Here is a 24,774-nt window from a genome sequence, read left to right as displayed (position 1 = left end):
CAGAAAAATTATAATTTAATAAAATGCATTAAGTAGTACAAATAAATACACTCTTAAGCTAAAAGCCATAATTCAAATTAAATATAGCAATATAAATATTTATTTATAAAATAACACACCAAATACCTTCACCAAAGAAAAACTACATGAAAAGCAAAGAGATAATGTATAGAAAAACACTAATTTTCAAGATGGAATAAGCAGCCAAATAAATATTAGGAAAATATAATTAGTAATCACAAAGAGGGATATATATCAAGTTGTATACTCCAATCATAGAGAATTTAACAACTTGTTAAGTGATCAGGGTCTTTTTTTCCAAAATTAATTTTATGTGTGATTCCAAGGAAACCAGCAGTAACTTCCATAAAATTGCAATATTGTAAATATTGTGATCCCTCAGATCACTATTCAATAAAGCTATGAATTACTTTAAAATAGCAACAAAAAACACATTTTCATTTTGAAATTTTGAACCTTTCTATTGAAGAAAGGATAAGCACAAACTAAAAGAAAGTTTCAAAAGGAACAGAATACAAAATTAAAAAGGAAAAATTACTTTAGACACAGCAGTAATTTGAAAAATAATAAGTATTATATATAACCATATGCCATATTTGGAAGCCTAGTGAAAGTAGATAAATTTACCAAATATTATAGTAGTCACACATAATTTTCACAATACTAGAGAAAATAATTAATAAACTTTAATATATATATGATTAACTAGTTTATTATCAAATTACGATTGCACTTAACAAGTTTACTTGTTCAACAAAATCTGTAGCAAACAATATCTTCAATGAGGAAGTTTTAGAAACATTCACTTTAAGTTTTGGAAAAAGATGAAAACCTACCCTATCATTAATAATTGAGGTTCTGTTCAATGTTGTAAGGAAAGAAAAAACAAAGAAATATAAGAAGATGAAGAAGAAAGTGTTATTACCAATGGAAGGTAGGATAAAGGGCTTGGGAAATAAGGATAAAAAGGATTACAAACATCCATGCATGCTTCTGTGCATACAAACTCATATGTAGGTATACATGCATAAACAACCGAAACAAGAAAGAAAGGACTAATGGACTAAATGGCTACATGGACTAATGATGACAGTGTGCTATCAAGTGAAGAGTTGATAACACCGCTATATACTGAGTATAAAAATTAACAAATGAATCACCCAATTCCAAAATAATCTGATACTAAAAGAGGAAAAAATAATCCAAATGTTTTACATTCATTCTACACTCAGATAAAATTCACGTTTGATTATTTTTTGAAGGATCAAAATAAAATATTGGCATCTGCCCTTCATCTAGATAACTTGCCAAACCATCTTGCAGTTTCTTGGCAGGCTAGCAGTCATAGTATGCAAATTTCTTTGTATTTTAAACAAGTTTTTTTCATTTGTTTTTATTTCAGCTTGATTTGCCAACATATAATATTATACCCAGTGCTCATCCCATCAAGTGCCCTCCACAGTGACTGTCACCCAATTACTCCCAACCCCCCACCCGCAGGACGGGCCAAAAAAGGCAGCGAGTGTTGGAGGCAGACCGTGAGAGCCGGGGGGGCAAGGCCCAGACGCCGTCCCCTGGGGTGCCCTGCTTGGGGCCGCCGGCAACCCTGGGCCCGCGGGGCAGCATCTATTTCTCCGGCCCAAAGAGCCACTCTGCGCAGCTGGGATCGGACTTCTTTGACCAGCCTGCCGTCCCCCTGGCGCGGCATTTCTGGGACAGGTCCTAGTCCGGTGACTTGACGATGGCACAGAGCTCCGTGGCCGCATTGTGGAGACAGGGGCATATCTGGGGCCAGAGGATGAAGCTGCCCACTCTGGGGGTGGCCGGCAGATCCCCCGCAGCCGTGGCATGTTCATGAAGCCAGGAACTCTGTATGTGTACATCATCTATGGCACGTACTTCTGCATGAACGTCTCCAGCCAAGGGGATGGGGCGTGCGTCCTCCTGCGAGCGCTGGAGCCCCTGGGGGGCCTGGAGACCAAGCGGCAGCTCCGCAGCACCCTCCGCAAGGGCGCCACAGGCCGAGCCACAAGGACCGCGAGCTGTGCAGTGGCCCCTCCAAGCTGTGCCAGGCCCTGGCCATCGACAAGAGCTTCGACCAGCGGGACCTGGCCGAGGACCGAGCGGTGTGGCTGGAGCGCAGTCCGCCGGGCGCGGCGAGCCAGCCGTGGTGGCAGCAGCCAGAGTGGGCATTGGACACGCGGGAGAGTGGGCCCGGAAGCCCCTGGGCTTTTACCTACGGGGCAGCCCCTGGCTCAGCGTGGTAGACAGAGCCGGGGAGCAGAACGCACAGGCCTGAGCGACGGCCTCCTCCAACCAGGCTTTTTAATTTTTTAACAACCAAATAAACACTGTATGTCTAGAAAAAAACAAAACAAAACAAAACAAAGACAACAACACCCTTCTGCAACCCTTTGTTTCCCAGAGTTAAGGGTCTCTCATAGTTTGTCTCCCTCTCTACGTTTTCCCACTCAGTTCCCCTCCTTTCCCTTATAATCCCTTGCACTATTTCTTATATTCCCCATATGAGTGAAACCATATGATGATTGTCCTTCTCCGATTGACTGACTTCACTCAGCATAATACCCTCCAGTTCCATCCACATCAAAGCAAATGGTGGGTATTTATTTGTCTCTTCTGATGGCTGAGTAATATTCCATTATATATATATAGACGACATCTTTTTTATCCATTCGTCTCTCGATGGACACCAAGGCTCCTTCCACAGTTTGGCTATTGTGGACATTGCTACTAGAAACATCGGGGTGCAGGTGTCCTGGCGTTTCACTGCATCTGTATCTTTGGTGTAAATCCCCAACAGTGCAGTTGCTGGGTCGTAGGGCAGATCTATTTTTAACTCTTTGAGGAACCTCCACACAGTTTTCCAGAGTGGCTACACCAGTTCACATTCCCACCAACAGTGTAAGAGGGTTGCCCTTTCTCCACATTCTCTCCAACATTTGTGGTTTCCCATCTTGTTAATTTTCACCATTCTTACTGCTGTGAGGTGGTATCCCATAGTGGTCTTGATTAGTGTTTCCCTGATGGCAAGTGATGTGGAGCATTTTCTCATGTGCTTGTTGGCCATGTCTATGTCTTCTTTGGTGAAATTTCTGTTCATGTCTTCTGCCCATTTCATGATTGGATGTTTTGTTTCTTGGGTGTTGAGTTTAATTAAGTTCTTTATAGATCTTGGAAACTAGCCCTTTATCTGATAGGTCATTTGCAAATATCTTCTCCCATTCTGTAGGTTGTCTTTTAGTTTTGTTGACTGTATCCTTTGCTGTGCAAAAGCTTCTTATCTTGATGAAGTCCCAATAGTTCATTTTTGCTTTTGTTTCTTTTGCCTTCGTGGATGTATCTTGCAAGAAGTTACTGTGGCTGAGTTCAAAAAGGGTGTTGCCTGTGGTCTCCTCTAGGATTTTGATGGACTCTTGTCTCACATTTAGATCTTTCATCCATTTTGAGTTTATCTTTGTGTATGGTGCAAGAGAGTGGTCTAGTTTCATTCTTCTGCATGTGGATGTCCAATTTTCCCAGCACCATTTATCGAATAGACTGTCCTTTTTCCAGTGGATAGTCTTTCCTACTTTGTCGAATATTAGTTGACCATAGAGTTGAGGGCCCATTTCTGGGTTCTCTATTAGGTTCCATTGATCAATGTGTCTGTTTTTGTGCCAGTACCACACTGTGTCTTGAGGATTACAGCCTTGTAGTACAACTTGAAATCCGTCATTGTGATGCCCCCAGCTCGGTTTGTTTGTTTGTTTGTTTGTTTGCTTTTTTCAATGTTCCTCTGACTATTCAGGGTCTTTTCTGATTCCACACAAATCTTAAGATGATTTGTTCCAACTCTGTGAAGAAAGTCCATGGTATTTTGATAGGGTGCACTGAATGTGTAAATTGCCCTGAGTAGCATAGACATTTTCACAATATTTATTCTTTTAATCCACAGCATGGAATGTTTTTCCATCTCTTTGTGTCTTCCTCAATTTCTTTCAGAAGTGTTCTGTAGTTTTTAGGGTATAGATCCTTTACCTCTTTGGTTAGGTTTATTCCTAGGTATCTTATGCTTTTGGGTGCAATTGTAAATGGGATTGATTCCTTAATTTCTCTTTCTTCAGCATCATTGTTAGTGTATAGAAATGCCACTGATTTTTGTGCATTGATTTTCTAACCTGCCACATTGCTGAATTGCTGTATGAGTTCTAGCAATCTTGGAGTGGAACATCTTGGATTTTATATGTACAGTATCATGTCATCTGTGAAGAGGGAGAGTTTGACTTCTTCTTTGCCCATTTGAATACCTTCTATTTCTTTTTGTTGTCTGGTTGCTGAGGCTAGGACTTCTAGTACTATGTTGAATAATAGTGATGAGAGTGAACATCCCTGTTGTTTTCCTGATCTTAGGGGAAAGGCTCTCAGTTTTTCCCTATTAAGAATGATCTTCGAGGGGATCCCTGGGTGGCTCAGCAGTTTGCTGCCTGCCTTGTCCCAGGGTGTGATCCTGGAGTCCCGGGATGGAGTCCTACATCAGGCTCCCAGCATGGAGCCTGCTTCTCCCTCTGCCTGTGTCTCTGCCTCTCTCTCTCTCTCTCTCTCTCTCTCTCTCTGTCTATCATGAATAAATAAATAAAATCTTAAAAAAAAAGAAAGATATTCACTGTGGGCTGTGCATAAATGGCTTTTAAGATATTGAGGAATGTTCCCTCTATCCCTACACTTTGAAGAGTTTTCCTCAGGAATGGATGCTGTATTTTGTCAAATGCTTTCTCTGCATCTATTGAGGGGATCATATGGTTTCTTTTTTTTTTTTCTCTTGTTGATGTTGATGTATCATGTTGATTGTTTTACGAGTGTTGAACCAACCTTGCATCCCAGGGATAAATCCAATTTGGTCATGGTGAATAATCCTCTAAATGTATCATTGGATCTTATTGGCTAATATCTTGGTGAGAATTTTTGCATCCATGTTCATCATCATAATTCTTTTTGGTGGGGTATTTGTTTGTTTTTGGAATCAAGGTAATGTTGGCCTCTTAAAAGGAGTTTGCTAGTATTCCCCCCTTTCTATCCTTCCAAAAAGCTTTAGTAGAATAGGTATTATTTCTTCTTTAAAGGTTTGATAGAATTCCCCTGGGAAGCCATCTGACCCTGGACTTTTGTGTCTTGGGACGTTTTTGATGACTGCTTCAATTTCCTTGTGGGGTATTGGCCTGTTCATGCTTTCTATTTTTTCCTGTCCAGTTTTGATAATTTGAAATGCATCCATTTCTTCCAGATTGCCTAGTTTTTGCCATATAGCTGCTCATTATATGTTTTTAAAATCGTGGTATTTTCTTGGTATTGGTGGTGATCTCTTCTTTTTCATTTGTAATTTTACTTTATTTTTTTAATGATTTTATTGATTTATTGATTTATTGATTTATGAGAGACACAGAAAGAGAGAGAGACAGAGGCTCCATGCAGGTAGCCTGATGTAGGACTCAATCCTGGACCCCAGCGTCAAATCCTGAGCCAAAGGCAGATGTCCAACCACTAAGCCACCCAGGCATCCCTCATTCATGATTTTATTAATTTGGGTCTTTTCTCTTTTCTTTTTTAAGGTTGGCTAGGGGTTCAGCTATCTTATTCTTTCAAAGAAACAGCTCCTCGTTTTGTTGATCTGTTCTACTGTTCTTCTAGACTCTATTTCATTGAGTTCTGCTTGAGTCTTTATTATCTCTCTTCTGCCTGGTGTAGGCTTTACTTGCTGTTCTTTCTCCAATTCTTTTAGGTGCGAGGTTAGCTTGTATATTTGAGTTTTTTCCATTTTTTTTAGGGAGGCTTGTATTGTGATGAATTTCTCTCTTAGGACTGCTTTTGCTGTATTCCAAAGAATTTGAATGGTTCTATCTTCATTTTCATTAGTTTCCATGAATCTTTTTAATTCTTCTCTTATTACCTGGTTGACTCATTCATCTTTTAGTAGGCCTCCATATGTTTGAGTTTCTTCCAAATTTCTTCTTGTGATTAAGCTCTAGTTTCAAACCATTGCAGTCTGAAAATATGCAGGGGACAATCTCAATATTTTGGTATCGGCTGAGACCTGATTTGTGACCCAGTATGTGGTGTATTCTGGAGAAAGTTCCATGTGCACTTAAGAAGAATGTGTATTCAATTGCATTTCGATGGAAAGTTCTATATATATCTGTGAAATCTTTTTGGTCCAGTGTATCATTTAAGGCCCTTGTTTCTTTGGTGATGTTCTGTTTAGAATATCTGTCATTTGCTGAAAGTGCCGTGTTGAAGTCTCTTACTATTATTGTATTTTTATCTAAGTATGTCTTTACTTTGGTTATTAATTAATTGATGTACTCGGCAGCTCTCACACTAGGGGCATAAATATTCATCATTGTTAGATCTTCTTGTTGGATAGACCCTTTAAGTATGATATAGTGTCCCTCTTCATCTCTTACTACAGTCTTTGGGATAAACTTTAATTTGTCTGATATGAGGAGTGCTACCCCAGCTTTCTTTTGAGGACCATGAATGGTAAATGGTTCTCCACCCCTTCATTTTCAGGCTGGAGTGTCCTTAGGTCTAAAGTGAGTTTCTTGGAGACAGCAAATAGATGGGTCTTGCTTTTTATCCATTCCAAAACCCTGCCTCTTTTTATGGGATCTAGACCATTCATGTTCAGAGTTACTATTGAAAGATATGAATTTAGTGTCATTGTATTACCTATTCAGTCCGTTTTTGTGGATTGCCTCTTTGGGCTTCCTCTTTCTTTTACAGAATTCCCCTTAATATTTCTTGCACAGCTTGTTTGGTGGCCACATATTCTTCCAGTTTCTGGCTATCTTGGAAGCTCTTTGTCTCTCCTTCTATTCTGAATGAGAGCCTTGCTGGATAGAGTATTCTTGGTTGCATGTTCTTCTCATTTAGTCTCTTGTCTCTTACTGATTTAAGAATTTTATCTTTATCTTTGAAATTTGCAAGTTTCACTATTAAATGTAGAGGTGTTGAACTGTTTTTATTGATTTTGGGGGGGAGAGGGCTTCTCTATCTCTTGGATCTGAATGCCTATTTCCTTTCCCAGATTTAGGAAGTTATCAGGTATGATTTGTTTAAATATACTTTGTGGTCCTCTCTCTGTCTCAACCTCTCTGGAATCTCAATAGGACATATATTCTTCCTTCTCAAGCTATCATTTATTTCCCTAAGCATTTCCTCTGTTTTTCTCTTTTTTTCTCAGATTCCTTTCTTACCATCAACTTGTCTTCTAAGTCACTCTCCCAACTCATTAAGGCTAGAAGTTAGGACATCCAGTATGGATTGCATCTCATTTAATCTATTTTTAATTTTGGCCAGATTAGGTCTCAATTCTGCAGTAACAAAGTCTCTAGAGTCCTTTATGCTTTTTTCTAGAGCATAAAGTAGCTTTATAATTATACTTCTGATTTGAATTTCTGACATTGTACTGAAATCCAAATTCTATAACTCTGTGGCAGAGAGTACTGTTTCCATTTCTTCCTTTTGGGTGAATTCTTCCTTCTAGTTATTTTTCCCAGTGCAGAGTGGCTGTATGAGCAGGCTGAGTCAAAAATATCAACTACAAAACCTAAATAAAATACAACCTAGATGATTCTGAAGAGGTCAGAGACCAGAAAATAAAAGAAAAAGAAGAAGAGAACAAAATAAACCAAAGGACCACTAAAGTTAAAAACAAATTTTAAAACAAAGTAGTAAAAATAAAAGCCAAAAACCGAAAAGAAAAAAGTAAAGAGGAAAAAGAAAAAAAAAAAAAAGAGGGGGATGGTGGTGGTGAGGATGTGATAGTGGAGAGAGAATGTAGTCTATCTGAGGGGTCCTAGAGGGTTATCCTCTTGGTTCTGAATGTATTTTGTTCTGTATGTCAGAAGATGCTCAATCCCAAATTTATATAAACCAGCGATACTTATATAAAGCCCCAACACTGACCACCAAAACATGAACAAGATAAAAGAGGGGGTGCAGAGTGGGAAGGAAAAGACAATATAATCTCACAGAATGAATCTACACAGTGTACCACTTGGTTCTGGGTGTATATTGGTCGTGTTTTAGAAGGTACTAATTCCTCAATTGTAGAACAAAATGAGGCAGAAAAAACAAAAAAACAAATACCCATATCTTATATATCTACCAAAATTAAATTGAATATGTTGAAGGGAATCCAGAAGTGAAAAATATATCTAAGACATGTAATTGTAGAAATATGCAAGTTAAAAAGGAAAAAAAACCTCAAAAATGAAGAGATGGTAAAATATTGTAGTTAAGGTGGGAAACTGGAAATTTTTAGTCTGATATAAAAACATGTTGTAATGGAAAAAGAAAAAAAAAAAAGAATGAAAGGACCCTCTACTTCTATATACTTTTTCCCCCTCACTCCTGGAGCTTTCCAGTGCTACTTGGTCAATAAACTGGCTTTTCCCTTGTTCTTCCAGCAGTTCTTCTGGGGCTGATTCTCAGGGGTCTGCACCTGGGCAGAGATACTCCACCCCTTGCCAGGTGCTCAGTATGAGCTGTTTTCCTGTGAGGCCTTTGTTTCCTAGAGGTCTCACACTCCCAGGCACAAGGTGAAACAAAGAGGAAAAACTAAAATGTCTCTGGTGAGATTTCCAGCTCTGGAGTCGAGCTCCCCATGAGTAACTAATGGCAGCCTACAAGTCCACACGGGACTAGATGCTCCCTGGGGCAGGCGCAGGTGCACTGATCCGCACAGCTTGCTGGGTGCACATCAACAGGGGAGTTCTCATTTTCCAGGGCCCTCCCTGCTTCTGCCTATCCCAGGGGGAAAGAAGGATTGCCAGCTTTGTCTGCTTGGGTGCCCTGAGATCCAGAGCCCTGTGTCACAGGACCTGTGCTCCTGGGGACCACCTCTCCCAAAGGGAATGGGGTACAGCAACCTCCTTCTGTTGCCAGCCTCTAGAGTAAAGGCAGCTCCAGACTGGCCCACCTAACCAACTGGCTTCTCCCAAATGCCCTGGAGGGCTGCAGCACTCCAGTCCTTTACCAATATTGGACCATGGTTTGCAGTGAGCTTTCCCCTAGGCTCCCCTCCTCTTATAGTGACTCTAGGAATCTTGAGGCTTCCCTGCCCCTCCTGTAATTCTGCTTGATTTCCCTGCTAAGCACTTTTCCATCAGGGAAAACATTGGCTTGGATTTTTAAAGTTCTTACTTCTCCCGGCTGGACTTTCCTGCCCCAGAGCCTTTCACCATTCTGCTTTAGCCCTGCTATTTGCGGTTCCCCTTCCCCACTTTATTCTTTTTAATTTTTTTTCACCTTCCTATCTTGTTAGAAGTGAAAACTTTTCTCTCAGTAGCATTCCAGCTGCTCTCTCTTTAAATCTTAGTTTGAATTTGTAGGTGTTCACAATGTTTTGAAAGTAATCTAGGCAAATTTGTGAGACCAGGTGAGTTGAGGACCCCTACCTACTCTTCTGCCATCTTGCCCCTCCCTCCTAAACATGTTTTGTAATCTAGGATAAAAATAAGATTATCACATTGTTATCTTCTCCAGAAACAATATATATCTTCATATTCATTCCAGGCATTATGACGTTTCTCAGTGGAATCTGAAAACATGCATCTCCCAGTCCCATGTCTTTGTATGCTTTCAACAACACTAACACATCCTGGTTTTGGATTCCCCTACTTGTTTATTCCTCTGAATTCTAGACCCATATATCCAACTGTCTACAGATTCTCTATTTGGTTAATATATGGGTATCTCAAACTTCTCAAACACAATAATCCATCCTGCCCAAAGCTGCTACTCTTCTCTCCTCCCCAACTCTGTAATACCACTTTCTAAATTCAATTCCTTTGGCCATAGATATGGGACCCTGGTTGGTTTTTATGTTTCTCTTAAACATTCTCTTAAATATATTTCTGATTAAACGTATCAGTTTAATCAGAAAATCATGTAGGTTTTATCTTTAACATATATCCAAAAGTCTGTTCTTTCTCATTATCTCACTCTTTTCACTGTAAACCAAGTTTCGTTTTCACCAAGAACAATTTGTCTCTTGGCTACATCCTTGTCACTGTATAGTCTGTGAACCACACAGATGCTAGAATAAACTATTTAAAACTAAAGACAGATTATGTCATTTATCTCTTCCAGTTTCTGATGACTCTCATTTCACTTAGAGCAAAACACAAAATAAGAATGTTCCCCACTCAGGGTTTCTTCAGGGTTGCTATTTCCTCCACGGGGAGCACCCTTGCCCCAATACACACATAGCCTGCTCCTTCATTCCTTTAGGTCTCCTGATTATCCTACAAAAAAATCTTCCTCCACCCATCACTAGGGAGCCACTTTATTCTGCTTTTTTTCTTCTCAGCATTTATCACTCTTGATATATCAGTAGTCACTTCTTGCTTATTGTCTAACTTTTCTGATGAAATTATAAATTCCTTGATAGCAGGATTTTTTGTTTGTGACTATCCCAAACAAAAATAACAAAATCCACGGATCCTCAAAAAATATTTACTGAATAACTTTATCCTATTATATTTTTGTTAATTTTCTTCCTATGAATACATTCTTTGATTTAATACCATCTTTGCAACTCTCTTTGCAGAAGAAACTGAAGCTCAGAGAACATTACTGACTTATTCAATTATTAGGAAACAGAGAAGGGGCTAGAACTCTGTCAGTTGGTCACTGAATCCAACAGTTGCTTATTGCAATTGGGAGCTTAATTTTTTTGTCAAACATCTGTGGGGCATTTTCTCTTGTAGACTTTATTGTCAACTCAAGTTGAACATGCTGAAGTCAACATCTTCCCTTAAATGAGGTTTTAACTTCATCTAATTTAATCTAATCATCATCCTCTTGATTATCTATACCATATACTTGGGAATTGTCCCACATTTCTCCCTCTCCCTGCACTCCATATCCAATCAGCCAATATACTGGATTAATACTTCTTAATTTCATTCCAATCAATTTCCTTCTACCCATGCCTTTTTACCATTGTCTATTATATGGCAAGAATTGTTAACTCTTTAGTGTATTAAAAATTATGTCTCTAACTTTCCAGTCATCCTTTCTCTGCCTAGCCACATTTACCCCAGTTCTTGCAAGCAGAGGCTTGCAGGTATACACCTTTTTTAATGCTGTTTATGCTACCTGGAGGGCACTGCTCCTCCCCAACCTCTCCATCTTGTCAGGATTAGGCAAAACAAAACAAAACGACACAAAACGACACAAAACAAAACAAAACAAAAAACCCTCAATAACTAAGATACAACTCAAGTATTAAATAACAGTCTAATACTTCTTAAAGGATAAAAATCATATATTTCTAGGGGTATCTGGATGGCTCAGTCAGTTGAGCATCTGCCTTTGGCTCAGGACATGATCCCAGGGTCCTGGGACTGAGCCCCAAGTAGGGCCCTTGCTCAGCCAGGAGCCTGCTTCTCCCTCTCTTCCTTCCCCCAACTGTGGATGTGCGTGTGCTCTCTTTCTCTTTCTCTTTCTCTCTCTCAAATAAGTAAATAAAATCTTTTTTTAAAGATCATATATTTTGTTCTTTTTGTATATTCCAGCACCTGGGACAATCAATGTCTGACACATTTACTATTTAACTTATATTTAATTATTTGCTTATTGATTGATCTCTGGATACACAGAACACCAAAAATTCAGGAGAGATAAACTTGCAAGTTTCCAAATATCCACCATGATTTTTAAACAAAGCTAATAACAGGTTACAATTAGAAGAAAATCTGTGTTCCGAAAAGTAAAAACAACAACAAAAGAATAAGTAGATATACAGGTGTTTTGAATTTTTCAGATGAAATTATGTTCATGGGATGTCTGGGTGGCTCAGAGGTTGAGCATCTGCCCTCGCCTGGGGGTGTGATCCCAGGTCTGGGGATCGAGTCTCACATCAGGCTCCTTGTGGGGAGCCTGCTTCTCCCTCTGCCTATGTCTCTGCTTCTCTTTCTGTGTCTCTCATGAATAAATAAATAAAATCTTTTTTTAAAAAAAGAAATTATGTTCATGATCTGAATTGAGTGCATAATAAGCCATTTTTCTATTTCATCAGGTATCCAAGCATTTAATATTTAAAATCAGGAAACATGAAGTGACAAAATTGTGTAAGCACCTATATTAGTAAATGTAATTTGAAACAAAATGACAGAGAAGAGTTGCTGGAGACTGTGGTAAAACAAAGAGAGGCTAAGTACAAAGACAATGGGATTTTTATGATCCCAGGAAGCTTGATGATTTGTGAGAATTATTAGGTAACTAATTCTCCCTAAATTAGTTCATAGGATGAATCTGATATGGTCACTGTTCTGGTATATATGAGGATCAAGAGGGAAAATAAAGAATAATTGTAGTCATTATTTATGGTGAATAATGAATTATTCTACTTATTACTCATGAATCTTTAGAACAGAATGAAAAAGAGTTAGACAAGAACAGTTAAAATGATTCCATTTCTCCATTCCAAAAAATGTTACTTTAGGTCTCACTTTTCTGAAACTCCTCTTTGTCAAGTTTGGTAATTTCATTCTCTTTTGACTTCAAAAATATGGCCAAAATAACCTCTACAGCACCATGTTCACATGTTGAGAGGAGAAAAAAAGATTAGAAAGTTTGAGTGGAATAAATGTTATAAAGGTTCTAAAGGTTCTAATAAGAATATCTGCTTAGAGGGATGCCTGGGTAGCTCAGCAGTTGAGCATCTGCCTTCAGCTCAGGGCATGATCCTGGGTCTGGGCAGCCAGTCCCGTATCAGTTCCCTGTGAGGAGCTTGTTTCTCCCTCTGTCTGTGTCTCTGCCTCTCTTTCTCTCTGTGTGTGTCTCTCATGAATAAATAAATAAATAAAATATTTAAAAAACTGAATATCTACTTAGATATATTCTATCGCATAGCTATTTACCTGATACTCACTTTCTTCTTCCTATTCTGTGTTGTCCCTGTCTTTACTATACAAATTTTTTTTTCCTTTCTCCCTCTCCCAGGTTCCCAGAACAATGACACTTGCTGATTAGCTCGTTGAGCAGAAATGCAGCCACAAGATGTGGTGCAGAAAGGTCAGTCTTGAATTTCTTTGAAATATTTTGTTAAGTAAGTAACAGCAAAGGTCAGTTGGGCCCTGAATGGGATTTTGCATTTGTTTTTCTGCCAGCCTCCAGGTAGTTCATGTTTGTAGAATTCTATATTTAAAATGGTCTGATTTCAATTTTGAGTATTGTGTGTTCAACACCTAAACACAAAAGACATGAGATTACTAAGCAGTCACTAGTAAATACCAATGCTGTTTAGTATATGATGGTAAAGTTCAAAGAGGACATAAGCAGTAGTTATATCCTCTAATATTTTGATATAAGTATTTTGTGAAATAATATAATACTAAAAACTGGGCAAAATGAACTCACAATAAAGAACACAGTTTAAGTACTCATGGTCATTTAGCTTAGTTCCTTTGCATTGTTGATGAAATCTTTCCATCGATGTAAGGCTACTCTAATTATGTCAATTCCTCATAGTCTACAAAAGCAGCAGTATTCAATTTAGTACATTAGCAACAAACCTCTTGACTCTGTAAAAGGCTATTCCTTGACTACATTTACTTTTTACAGTAAAATGCTACATAAAGTCTCTTTGCCTCGGGGTGTTTAGCCCATCTTCTCTTCCCTATATTATTTAAAAGTCCTGATTACTTAGAACTGTGGCAAAAATGGAATAACACAGTCTGAATTTACACTCCTTCATGAAAACAAACCAGAGAGAAAACATAAGGAAGAGAGACAAAGGTAGAGAGAGAGAGAAAGAGAGAGAAAGAGATAAACATACAAATCTCTGCTTTTCAAGATAATGAATATTAGGCAACAAGGAGCAGTGAACCCTGGAAGATGAGAAACAAAGGAAGTGAGTTCTCCAATTTCTATTACTTAATGGCTTGAAAGAGTTTGTAGACCTTGGCAGAGTGAGGAATAACCCAGGCAGAGCTTGGCAGAATTCTCAATTTAAGGAGATGAAATTACATTGCAGTGGGCCAAGGAATCTATGATGAACCCACAGTGATGAAGAGATCTGTACAAAGAGGTAACTAGAGATCCTGAGAAGGTAGTCCTTGGTATTCAGGAAAGTACTGATTGCATTTGTGAAAACAAATTGAGGCTTATAAAGAACCATTTAAGAGAATTAGACAAAGTAATCCCCAGCACCCATACAGAGGCTAGAATAGTGCCTAGTTCTCACCAGGCAGGTAGGAAAACCTCATGGTTCACAAGGTAGATGATTCATAAAGACTTTGCCTTAGCAGGAGGGAAAAATTAGCCCTAAACTAAATGCTACTGTGGGTCAGAATAATACATCTTAAAAGCAAAATACAAAATCCTTCCTTATGAATTAAAGTATATCAGAAAAGGCTTATCATTTAAATGCTAATCAATGCAATTCCCAGTATTAGAAAACCCAAAAGGAATAATCATATAATCATCTCATTCGATATAGGAAAAATATTTGACAAAATCTTATACTCTTTTATGCTAGAACCTCATGGCAAAATAAGATTTTAAAAAATTGAGAAAGGGCGTCAGCCTTATAAAAGTCATTTACAAAAATCCTACTGCTAAATCACACTTGATGGTGAAAGCTTTATTACTTTCTCTTGTAAGATAAGGAAGAATCCAAGAATTCCAATTTTACATCTTCTTAATTACACTGATAGAGCGAGTCAGTACAATAAGTAAATAAAATAAGAGTGGAAGAAAATGAAAGGAAGATATCAAATTGTTTTATTCATAAACTATAGAATTTCTTATAGAAAATTCATTTGAATTTTTTAAAATGACTAGGACTAATAAGTAATTATAGCAAATCATAGGCTACAAGATCAATATTGAAAATCAATCATATTTTATACATTAACAACAAATAATTAGAAATGGAAAATTTTAAATCTCATTTATAGTAGCATACAAATAATTCTCATGACATATTGAAAACACTAAGCACCAAATACTTAGAAATATGACAATATCTGACAAAAAACATGTGCAAAGTCTGCACAATGAAACCTACAAAATATTGTTGAGAAAAATTAAAGGTCTAAAGAAAGGAGAAATATATATTATTCACAGGTCAGAAGATTCAATACTGCTAACATTCTTAATAGTTATGACAAAATGAACATAATGAAATAAATCTAACAAAATATTTTGTTAGATGCTGAATGCTATAAGTATACCCTACTTAAGAATACTTATACTATATTATTAATGCAACAAAACAAAACCTACATGGATTGGATGTTCAACATAGGAAAAATGTAAATTCTTCCCCCAAACAATCTGTAGATTAAATGTAATGCGTATTAAAATCCCAGGAGAATTACTGTAAGATTTATTTAACTAGTTATAAATTTCATACAGAAATGCAAAAGATCTAAAATATAGAAGAACTTTGAAAAACAACAATCATGGAGAGCTAACATAATCTAGTTTTAAAACTCATTATAAAGCTAAACTTATTAAGAGAGTGTGATAGTAGAGAGTTGAAATCTTCGTGGTTCTTTGTACTCTGAGTAGTTTAGAGTTATGTTCTGGCAAATTTTAGTATTATGTTATGAAATGCCACATCTAACTTAAATCCTATGGAAAATGTTGATATTTTTTAATCCATAGTCAACTCACTTGGATTTAGGCTTTAAGATCCAACGTGCTTTCTGTGGGCCTTGATTCTAACATCAACTCAAAGTCTGTAGAATTTTGAGTATCTATCTCTTTAGACCAGTCCACTGGTCAGTTGGCACACAGTGGTGGTCTACCCATTAGTTTATTCTCAGAGAGGTTTTCTGGGTGCTAATCAAAACCTCAGATCCATCCATATACAGCTCCAGGTTGAGTTTTAAAGTTGGTAAATCTCTCTCTCTCTCTTTTTTTTTTTTTTTAAGATTTTATTTATTTATTCATAGAGATGCAAAGAGAGAGGCAGAGACACAGGCAGAGGGAGAAGCAGGCTCCATGCAGAGAGCCTGACGTGGGACTCGATCCAGGGTCTCCAGATCACGCCCTGGGCTGCAGGCGGCGCTAAACTGCTGCACCACCGGGGCTGCCCTGTAAATATCTCTATGAAGATACTTCCCTGAGTTTCTCCTTCTCTGTAATTTCCCAGTTACTTTCTGGTTCATGGGATATCATTTTTCTATCCTCTAGTCAGAAACTTGTGGCTCTAGTTATCTCCCTCTACTGAGCAATTCAAAGATTTTGTGGGGTCTCCGACATTAGAGAATGGAGAAGAGAAGGAGTAAAATAGTAGATTTCTATACTGCATGTTAGCAGTCTCCTTTGCAGTTCCTTAAGCCAGAGATGGAAGGCATCTGGAACTCTCTATACCACAGTACTTACTCCTTGGGAATTACTAGAGAAAAATAAAATGGTAAACTTGCTGAATTCAATGGTACCTCAAGTTCCAGGATTCTTTCCTTATCTATTTGCTGATTTTGACTTCTCAACCTCTCCCAACAGAGATCAATGCATGTTGCAGAAGTTGTGTAGCTGTTATCAGTAGGTAAGAGAGAGTAAAGCATACATCTTACTCCATCTTATCTGGAAATAAGTAGGTAAATTTAAAGATTGAATTGGCTTTATTCATCAATTCAAGATTTGGGCAGCATCCTATTTAGCAAACAAAAAAGGAACTCCTTGGTCTTGCAGAATAGGAAAGGCTTTTAAAGGAAGAGAGGGAGTGGAAAAAGGGAAATTGGTAAAGAATGCATTATTTTAGGCAAGGTTGCCCTCTTAAGGGGAACTGAAGGAGCTTTTCAGTAGCTTATCTCCTAGTGCTAACAAGGAAATTGTCATATTGCTGGAGAAGTTGAAACTGCAGTTAGGTTAGGTATAAAGTCTTGGTTTGCTGATGTGAGGTTACCTTAAGTGACTCTATTTTGGGCCTGAGGTTTTCTTTTTTAACACTTCCTGTATTACCTCTTGTATTACTTCTATTATAGTTGACATAAAGCATTTCCTTATGTCCTTTCTCTTCTCCTACCATGGCTTTCACTTAAAGCTTAGTTAAGAGAGGTGTTATTTGCCTCTTTTCCGTGTAAAGATTAAACTAACATTTACTTTCTGGCAGCCTTTATGTCAATGTTATGATTACAAGACAATCTTGGCCACTGGTTCTATTCATCGAATCTGGAGATGAATCAGATAAAGTATACATAAAATTACAAACTTGCAGTGCTTTCTCACAGTATGTCTTCATGATTCCAGGTTACAAGATTTGACCAAAATATGAAATTTTTGCAACTTAGCCTTGAAAATATTTTTTTTCCAGTAAGTCAAACATGAGTTTTCATTGTTGTAGACAGATTGTTGAATAAATATCACTTTAAGATAAATGGGTTTTTCTTCTAAATATGTGCAAATAGAGAAAAAAGGGTTGATAATGATTTTATTCTTAGTTGCAATAGTTGAAAATTGAAAAGAAATCTACATAGAAATCTAGTTATGTCTTCCATATAATGACAGGATGGGTTTTGTCTATTTGCACAGGGACCAGTCTGATATGTATCTGTATTTGTTAGAAGTACTAACAATAGAGACAAGAAAATAAAAACAAAGAAAAATTCTAGCACTAAGATGGAAAGAAAAAATAGGGAGTTTTCTAGATTATCCATGTGCCATTCCTTAGTACAAAAGTAAGGAATATTCAAGAGTAGGGTAATTAGTTTTTTGTTGCTTTTCTGTATTTTTTTAAGTAAGCCAATAAATAAATATTTCTAAACCTAAATAAAATGAGTATGGCTCAGACAAGTCAGCCTATACATTTAAAATGAATTAATTCAGTTTTTAATTATAATTTCAATTGTTTCTAATAAAAATTTCAGATCATTTCAATAGAAAAAGATTGTAGAGTATTATGGAACTACTCTAATTAAAAAAATTTTGAGATGGCAGTAGACCCTTGGAGAATATTGTATTTTCAGGCCACAGGTCTTTGAAAGCAGCTGCTACTTACAAGTTTACTCTTCATATGAGAAGAACTGGGTACAATAAATTGTCTCAAGTTTTTTTGTTCAGCACGGGTCATGGTTTTTAGGACTTAGGGCCTTGTCCATCTATCCACCTCTTCCTTTGTCATCTTATCCACCTCCTCCAATATCAATATATCTATATCTATATATCTGTATATCTATATATCCATAGCATATCAACAAAAGTATACAATTTGCAAAGCAATTTTATCCTTTTTTCTATATATATAAAAATGCATGCATGCTATTTAATAATTCACTTCTAGAACAGAGGTACTCCTCTGTTCCCCAAGTTCCCCAAGTTAAGAAACAAACAGATAGGATTAGGTATAATCACTCCTAGTTGTCTCAATCATAAAAAAGCAAATATTATCATGTTGCTCATAGAAGGTAGTGACCAAATTTGTCCCGGTAAGGCTTTTCTTATCCACCCTTCCTATGTAATTAATTGAATGGTCTCTATTAAACACATTTGAAACAAAAGAAACTATACTTGTAGCAGCTGAAAAAGCAGTGAGGGAGTATCAGAATATTAATAAACATTATTACAAAGAGAGCAACCTCATAAGACTGATTTAGACTGATTTCTATTGAATTTGAAATGTTAATTCACTGCCTTATAATTAATTACCTAAGGCCCACACAGTGAATAAAGGGTATTTTCCCCCTTATCTCTAGCCATCATTCCCTAACATACCAAATAAACTGAAATAGAAATATGAATTAAGTAGAATATTTTAAAGAAATAAAATCTACCAAATATATAAAAACCCCTTTGTCTTGTATTCTCTATCTCTTTTAAAAATGTTTTAAGAAGTTAAGAAGCCATAAACCTCCATGGCCATGCATTTAGGAAACTGACATATCTCAACTTCGTGTAAAAATTGGCCTCTATTTTTCAGATATGTTAAAGAGGCTAAAAGATGGGATATTTTATTTAAAAATTTCATTGAAGCAATGAAAATCTGGGGCTTATTAAGAAAATTTTATTCTTATATAATCACTAATCATACTAAAAGGATTTTAAACAGATTTGACAGATTTAGATTCTGCAGTATCAGAGAAATTAATGAGTAACTTTGGCCACAGAGCCTTCTACTAGTTGCAAAAAAAAAATAGAAAAAAAAGAAAAAAAAACAGAAAAGAAGAAAAAGAATCCTGGATTTTCTGCAGAGAAATCTACTGCTTGTACTTGTATTACTGTGCTGTTTTTCTGAGTAAGAATAGGTATAATAAATTAGAGTGGGAAAGACCTCACAAAGATAATCAAGGTCTTATGTAATATGAAAATATTTGCCCAACATATTATTGCCTAGTGCTGTTTTTTGTCTGGCTAGGCTTAATAAACCAAAGCACTAAGTGTCTCAGACCTGGTGGCAGTCACAATACCATATCTGAAGAGAAAGAGTGCCCAATCCCTGGCAGGCTGAGAGGTTGCAGACTCCACCACTCTTAGTTAAATAACAGCATAGAAAAGCTGCCAACACACCGTTGGGATTTCCAGAGTTTGGGGACACTTGAAAAATAAGTAAAAAAGTGGGGGCGACACCTGTGTGGTTCAGTCAGTTAAGCATCCAACTCTTGATTTCAGCTCGGGTCATGATCTTAGGGTCATGAGATTGAGCCCTACAGCTGGCTCTGGGCTAAACATGGAGCCTGCTTAAGATTTTCTCTCTCTCTCTCCCTCTCCCTCTGTCTTTCCTTCCCCTGTTCATGCATGTGTGCTCTCATTCTTTCACTCTAAAAAAAAAGGTATAGATGTTCTGTTCAAAATAAAATGAGAAACCAGAGCTAAATTAAGCAGGAATCAATGGCTCACGTTAGTCTTAGGAATAAATATTGTTTAGACTGATAAACTTATGAAATTTATTGTCGTTTAGAAAGTTAACTGTGGGTGCTTGTGTCACCCTCAGTACTTTGTCTTGTATAATTCTGGCCTTTTCACCTATGAAATCAAAGTCAGACACTTTTTGGCAGTTTGGCGCTAGATGGTCATTAATTCTGCATTCAAGTTAGCATACCTCAAAGTCTTCTAAATAGTGAAGTTCCCATTAAAATTCCGTCTTTGTCTCCTCCACTGTTGTTTGGCTTTCATGTAAGTCTGTAGAACTACTCTTTCTTCATTACTATGGAGAGCAGCAGAAGGTGGAATATTTGAGAATAAAAATTATGGAGAAAACATTTTAACATGTATATAAATTTGTCAATGAAAGTGTTTGTGATCAAATAAATTTCAGTTGACCTAAATAATTTAGATTTAGAAAATCATATGACTGGGCTATTTATTCTGTCTTGTATTTGCAAAAATTATTCAAATATTTAATCTTTATGCTCTAGTATGGCCCTCATCTGCCTCCCTGTCTTTGCATTGGTTGAAGATCTAACAATTTACTTAGTTCCACTGTGAAATATCCCAAGAAATATTTTACTGTGATCAATACAATGGAGCCACTGATCATTAAAATGGCGTTAAATATATTAATTTAACTTATAATTTACATTAACTTATTAATTTATATTAAAGTATAGTTATCATATGTATATAACGTTCTGATATTAGATGCCTATTATTTGATATAAGGTGCTCAGTGGACATTTTACATTGTTCTACATTTTACATATTGACCCACTATGTATTTACATTGAATTTTACATATTGGATGAAACTGAATCTTGAAATGAATGTGATATATTTTTTAAAAATATTTTAAGAGTGTCTACTATGTGCCAGGCACCTAAGAAACAGTAAAATAATAATTTTTTAATCTAATTAAAAATTATTTTTGCTTCACAGTGATAGGAGAAACAGTAAAATAATTCTTATTTAAGTGTTTAGATGTTAGGGATACAACAGAGAACTAAACAGACAAAAATCCATGCTTTCATGGAGCTTACATTATAGTTATTTATATTTTTTCTTGAATGGTGTTCTTTTAAAGAATATTCTGTTTTAAATAATATCTAATATTATTTAATATTATCTATATATAGATATAGATATATATAGATATATATATAGATATATATAGATATATATATATATATAGATAGATATATATATATATATCTATATATATATAGATATAGATATAGATATATATAGATCTATATCTATATTATCTATATATATTATCTAATATTATTTAATATTTAAATATTCTATTTTAAAGAATATCCTCACTATGTAAGGGCATATTCTAAAGTGTAAGTCATAAGTAGTTTCCCATGGGTAGGACTTGAGATTTGATATTTTACTTAAATTTCAGAACATCAGTTACAGAGGAATGACACTATTGTTCAAAAACACCCATCTCCAAACTATTTCATTAGTTGTTTTGGTGTTGCTCCACATCTGGCAGGAGAAAATAGTTTCATCTTCTTCTGAGAAAGGCTGAGGAGACTGAAATATGGAAATGCCACCAGGTAGGTGACTGAAGGTGTCAAATACACAGTGAATATCATTTGCCACCATTTTGAAACATTCTCATTAAGGTATGATAAAATTTCTTATAAATGTTAACTTTTCACAAGTAGCTTTTAGCAATTTCTTTAATTGCTAGTATATTGGTGAATGAATGAGGTGAAGGTGATCTGCGGTTTCAAAGTGCATATTATAATTGAAGCAACTCATAGCCTCTTCTTCAGTCCACCTTGAAATAGTAAGATAATTCTTATTTAAAGGAAACTCAGCTAGTTCCACCTTATTCCTTATGCTTGTTTGTTGGAGATCTGTCTTCAGCCTTCTGACTAAATAAAAATGCAGAAGAAATGATTTATTTTAACAAGTTCCCAAACACAGTTTGCTCGAGCTGTGATTCTTATAACAGCATTAAGATCCAAGAAAATAAAACTTGAGTCTGTGGCCTTTCAACATTATTTGTTTCCAGAATGATGGATATTTATATTTGAAAGGTTCTGCACTAGAGATAAATCAAGATATTTATGTAATCTTCAAAGAGGATAACTGGGGTCAAAGTTAAGGAGCTTTAAAAATCGCTGTGAGAAAAAAAACATCTGGAACTTAAAAATAGGAAAAGATTACTGGATATTCCCTCAGTGCTGGGCTTGTACCTTTGATCAACTAAACAATGGCTAGGCTGTTTTACAACTCCACTGGAGCAAAGGTTAATTTGAAGACTTTTGTCTCGTAGAGATGCAAATAATTTCATTATAGTAGAACAGATAAATCCCCGAATTATAGTTTGTTGTAACCAGTTTTCTATCAAATTCACCTATCTTATTTTAACATTTCTTTGCTAATCTGCTCATGAACACCTGCCTTCTCAATGCTTCTTAGGCCAGTTTTGCCATCTTCTGGTTATTCATTAATGTAATGAGTTTAACACTATCGTGGATATATAAACATATTATATATGTATAAAAAAGTTTGTAACCTTTTAAAAAAAGTACCTTTAACAATAGTTAGACCCGTTTTACTTGCTACCCTTTCTTTTTATTTTAATGGATTTTATAATCCCTTTTAAAGGGGCTCTAAATGGATACAATGGCATAATTTAAAGAATTCCTATTCCTGTCACTGACTATGTAACCCTGAGTAACTCATAATCCCTCATCCATAAATGGTGAGATTGTACAGGTTAGTTTGTAAGTGTGGATTCTAAAGAGTAAGTAATGAGTAGCTTTGCATGAGTACAATCTGAGACTTAATTCTTAAATTTTAAAACATCAGTTGCAGAGGATAAACTTGACCATTCATTGGATAGTAAGGCTTTATTTCCTCAGCAGTATACATGCAAAGCAATTTAAAATACATTGGTGTGAGCCCTCCACAAATAATCTGCACAGTTATGAATCAGCCTTTATTTGTATGTTACTTTCTCTACAAACTGTACTCTGATTTCTCCAGCTTGAAGCAGTAGCTCTCTCCTGTATAACTATAATTATACTTTATGTATTTTTGTAGATAGATATCTTTAAGCTATACCTATATATTTGCTATATTACATATATCTTATATATCTGATTTTTTGCATGTTTACCCCCATCTACTCAATTACAAATAGGAAGCAGTGGAACCATGTAGTTCTAACACAACTGTACTCAGAGACAGTGAACTTGGGATCTTCTATTATCTCTCTATTTCTTTGTATAAATTGGGAAGATACAAAGCAATACCACCAATGGCTATCTTTCTGGGCTTTCATAATCATTAGAGAAGAAAGTACTTTTTGATTTGGGTTCAAACAAATAAAACTTCAAAGGTTTTCTTTTTGACACAAGGCCAAAATGTGAGTTTCTTAGAGGTCATATAATGCCTATCTCCATCTGGCTCCAGCTACACATCCAGACTCCACTCTCATTTTTTTTTTTTTTTTTTTTTGCAATAAATTCTATTCTACAGCTACACTGAAATTTTGTTGTTTTCTGAGCATATCATATACCTTCATACCTCTGTGACTTGAATCATATTATTCCCTTGGCCTGAAAACATTTCTCACCATCTTCACTTGAAAAAAAAATCACCATGAAAGTGAAACACAAACTAAGATGTGGGTATCTTTGCGGAGCTATTTCTTGCTCTCACTTAAAAGATATATCACAGCCTAAACATAAATTGTGCATTTTTTAAAAGTCATATAGGTTCTCCAGAATAAGAAGTGTCTTACTTCTTTGTATCCTCTGGAATTAAAGTAATAAAAATAATACAATAATGATAAATGAATAAATGGATTAATATAAATCATGCTATAAATTTTTTTTAAGATTTTATTTATTCATGAGAGACACAGAGAGAGGCAGAGACATAGACAGAGGGAGAAGCAGACTCCCTGCGGGAGACCTGACATAGGACTCAATCCTAGGACCCTGGGATCACTACCTGAAGCAAAGGCAGACACTCAGACACTCAAACACTGAGCCACCGAGGTACCCCATATCATAAGCTTTTTTACTAAGGACTGACTGGCTACCTGCTTATGGTTCACTATAGCCTGTCTATATAATACTCTTCTGTCTATTTCCCTTCTCTAACTTATTACTGGACTATACATTCTATAGTGTACATGATCATGTATTTTCTTCTTCGTGGTTTCACATTTGTTAAATCATTCATAATCTTCTATCAAATTATTCTGTTTTCTAGTTAATACTCTGACTCCTTTATGAGAATTCTGTTTCCCACTTCCCTCTATCCTAAGAATAATCTTCCTTTGTTGGACTTCCTCTCCCAGCTGCCCTTTTCCTAATTGTGAAATGCATAGTATTCTGGACATGAGAGCTCTTCAAGAGCTGATTCAGTCAGTTCTTTTCGTCTACCCAATTTCCCAGTCAAATATATGTAATCTGTTAAACTTTCTTCTGTGTAAGAGCAAGGATTCTCAATATTGGGCCAAGGGAGCTAAAGAGAGTACATAAGATCGTATTAAGGGGAGACCTATCCATATTTGCTAACTCACCCACTATCTCCGAAATATAATCCTTATTCTGACATGTCTTTTTCCGTTCTCCCAGGGGATGCTCTGTTCCTAGCAACTATTAGAAAATTAATATGACTGGAGGTGTAGTACTTAGGAAATCAGCAAATGCAGCTTCAGGATAATAGAAAGAAAAAAAAGTGAATTGAAACTGGATGTGGCCACTTACCAGCCAGAGAAAGGTTGAGATCAGGTCTACATGTCTTTCTTTCAACTTAATTAGATTACAGCTAGAGACTATTGAAGCTGAATTATTATTATTAGTTATTATAATTAGTTACAATTTT

General features: G+C 36.2%; 1 pseudogene; it reads left to right on the top strand.

Annotated features, from left to right (window-relative positions):
* Positions 1 to 1,513: 1,513 nt before the first annotated feature.
* On the top strand, positions 1,514 to 2,357 carry LOC140634860 (DNA-3-methyladenine glycosylase pseudogene; annotated as a pseudogene).
* Positions 2,358 to 24,774: the final 22,417 nt, after the last annotated feature.

The sequence above is a fragment of the Canis lupus genome, chromosome 6, assembly GCF_048164855.1.
Source record: "Canis lupus baileyi chromosome 6, mCanLup2.hap1, whole genome shotgun sequence".
In the NCBI taxonomy this organism is placed as follows: domain Eukaryota; kingdom Metazoa; phylum Chordata; class Mammalia; order Carnivora; family Canidae; genus Canis; species Canis lupus.
The sequence above is the reverse complement of the archived record's forward strand: the minus strand, read 5'-3'. Positions and strand labels throughout refer to the sequence as shown.